This window comes from Pterocles gutturalis, unplaced genomic scaffold (assembly GCF_000699245.1).
Source record: "Pterocles gutturalis isolate BGI_N339 unplaced genomic scaffold, ASM69924v1 scaffold32149, whole genome shotgun sequence".
Taxonomy (NCBI): domain Eukaryota; kingdom Metazoa; phylum Chordata; class Aves; order Pterocliformes; family Pteroclidae; genus Pterocles; species Pterocles gutturalis.
The window spans coordinates 16,601-19,771 of record NW_010136776.1 but is presented as its reverse complement, the minus strand read 5'-3'; the positions used below and the strand labels follow the sequence as shown (position 1 = coordinate 19,771).

The 3,171-nt window shown below is 46.1% G+C and overlaps 1 protein-coding gene across 1 annotated transcript in view; it reads left to right on the top strand.

Annotated features, from left to right (window-relative positions):
* The first annotated feature begins 1,882 nt into the window (after positions 1-1,882).
* Positions 1,883-3,171, top strand: part of TCTN1 (tectonic family member 1) — an 11,583-nt gene continuing 10,294 nt past the window's right edge. Inside the window, exon 1 of the mRNA XM_010082430.1 lies at positions 1,883-2,001. The gene's annotated coding sequence lies outside the window, so the exon portion shown is untranslated. The remainder of the gene's footprint in view (positions 2,002-3,171) is intronic.

Below are 3,171 nucleotides of genomic sequence, written 5' to 3'. Positions count from 1 at the left end.
GGCCTCCTGTCGGCCTTGGGCCCTTGGTCCTCCTCCGGCCGGGGGCTGCGACAAGCCTGCGGGAGCCCCCCCGTCTCCAGCCAAGGCTCGGAGCCTCCTCGGAGCCGCGGGCTCAGCAAGGCCTCCCCAGGCTCAGCCTGTGTGTGCTTGGAGATCAGGAGCCCCAGGCTCAGCCTGTGTGTGCTGGGAGATCAGGAGCCCCAGGCTCAGCCCGTGTGTGCTGGGAGATCAGGAGCCCCTGGATCAGCTCGTGTGTGCTGGGAGATCAGGAGCCCCAGGATCAGCCTGTGTGTGCTGGGAGATCAGGAGCCCCAGGATCAGCCTGTGTGTGCTGGGAGATCAGGAGCCCCAGGATCAGCCTGTGTGTGCTGGGAGATCAGGAGCCCCAGGATCAGCCTGTGTGTGCTGGGAGATCAGGAGCCCCAGGATCAGCCTGTGTGTGCTGGGAGATCAGGAGCCCCAGGATCAGCCTGTGTGTGCTGGGAGATCAGGAGCCCCAGGATCAGCCCGTGTGTGCTGGGAGATCTGGAGCCCCAGGTCAGCCCGTGTGTGCTGGGAGATCTGGAGCCCCAGGTCAGCCCATGTGTGCTTGGAGATCAGGAGCCCCAGGATCAGCCTGTGTGTGCTGGGAGATTTCCGCTTCCACACTGAGCTGCTGCACACATTTTGTGCCAAGACTCCTACTCCAGCCCGAGCTCTGTGGGTACATAGTGCTGCTATGGCAGTTTAGATCACAAATGTTTGTTATTGTGCTGTCAGGAGGTGTTTCCCACTGTCTTCTAATTGGCCGGTGTATTATTTAAGTTTTGATTTCCCCTCAGTTCAGCTTCCCTAGATGACTTGCCAAAATAAACATGTTGTCCCAGTGTGTGTCTCCTTAGGGAAAAGAGAGTTAAATCCCTGATCTCAGAGACAACTGTGCAATCTCATCATCCATGTTTAAACTTCTCTTGTTTACAAGGTGAGCTAAGGATTCCAGCGCTAAACTCTACTAAGAGAACAGTCAGAACCTCAGAGATTCCGGGAAATGCCTGGATACTGTTCAGATGATCAGAGAACATACAGGAGACCATAGAGAAACGGGCAATGGTCAAGTTGAAATAAAAGAAGCAGTAGTTATGAAAATGAATGTTCTTTGATTGTCTTGCCTACAGAGCACTGGTCTTAGTTTTCTTCATTCTGTGCTATTCTTAGGTCTAGATTTATCGTAGAAGAGCAACTCTCAAAAACAGCTCAGTAGAGTAATTCCTGTTCTCTGAATTTCTAAACTTGAAAACCTAAGAACATTTTAAGAAGTTGCCAAAAGTATTTTATCAAGACAGTTCACAGCATTGCTAGCAATTACATTCTGTGTTATTACAATATTTCACAGTCTCTAAAGACAGAGAAAAAACAACTTCAAACAAGTCAACTATGGTCATGTTGGCACATCAGGAAAAACCGTTAGTGGACCCTGGAACAGGCTCAATACTTGTAAACATCTCACTGCTCTATCAAAATGTTTCTCTTTTTTTTTTCCCCAATAAGCTGAAACAAGCAGATAAGCATAGCTTGTCTGTATCTCCTTTTTTCCCTTTGCAGGGCTGAGTATATTTTCATACCTTCAAAATTCCTATTAATTCAAGTTTCTTTTTAGATTTCGCAGAGAACACATCGTCAGGTTTTAGTATGCCCTTGGTTTTGTTTTTGTGTTTGTGTTCCAAATAGATTTGCTGAGTAGCAGAAAAGATGGCTTTTAGAAATGACTTGGGAAAAAACCACGTGAATTTGGATATAGACTTTTGACCATTGTCAAAAATAAGGCGAGGTGAAAAATGAAAGTGTTGGGGAACATGCTGTAATGTGCAAAGTTCTAATTCTAATTTAAATCTCTCCTGCAGTTGCCAAGCTGTGTGTTTGTGATCTGTTGGTGGCACAGTGTGATGTAAATTGCTGCTGTGACCCTGATTGCAGCGCAGACGATTTCAGTCTCTTCACTACATGTTCAGTTCCTATTGTTACGTAAGTGGATAAGTAACTGTGAAATACAAAAATCTTGGTTTATTTGCTGCATGCAGCTGTAGGGGCTCTATCCTCCCCTCTTACCAGTCCCTAACCTCTCTCCTGCTGCCATCCTAACTCCTGCCTACCCTTTCAGAAGTCCCTCCTGCCCTACGCCTGTAAATTTTTGGCCCCAACCAGGCAGAACAGCAAATTGTCCTCCCACCCATTTCTCTTTCACTTATTCCCTATTTTCTAAACTCACGCTCCTTGCTTTTCTCCTGTTTCGTTGTGCTACAGTCTATGGGTGCTTAGGTGGCAATGCCTTCTGTTGGCGGAAGAATAATGTGTCTTTAGACTTTCATCAATATAATGCAGTGTCTGGAAATTAAGAAAACTTATACCATGGGACCATCTGTCCACCTCTGTAGGTCATCAGCAATTTATCAATAACCTCTTCCATTAAGGTTTATGATATCAGCTAGAAACCTGAGCAATTCAGCGCTTAATCAAGTAGCATGAGCATTGTTCTCATCCTAATTTTACAAGTCAGTGTCCCAACCTGCTGCCTCAGTGCCAGTCAGTCACTTTACAAACAGTAAAATGTATCAGTAAAGTAATGCCAATGGTTGTTTCTTTGCTATTTACAGTTTATCTGAAAATACCTTCACCCGATTTCATCTTCTCAAAAAGGAGTTAAGAAAGCTTACTTCAAAATCATAATGTAAAAAAGCTCTTGGTGACTTTTCAGAACACTAAGTACAGCTCTTCAACCCACCTTCTGCATAAATTATGCCAATCTGAACACTGGAGTTTATTCTTGGTGCTTTGAAATTTGAATCAGCAGTTGTCCCAGACTACAGTTTCTTATTGTTCTTGCACACAATGACTACTGCTACCCATTTATAGCTGTTCATATATGTCAGAAAGGTCTAATCACCGCCTTCCTGAGTGACAGCTTAATTGTCTCAGGTGACTGTTCTGTCTTTGTCAACTAGAAATGTATAAAATGCAGAGGAGGGCACAAAGATGATCAGAGGGCTGGAGCACCTCCCATCTGAGGACAGGCTGAGAGAGTTGGGGGTGTGCAGCCTGGAGAGGAGAAGGCTCCGGGGAGACCTTATAGTGGCCTTCCAGTGCTGAAAGGGGGCTACAGGAGAGATGGGGGGGGCTCTGGATCAGGGGGTGCAG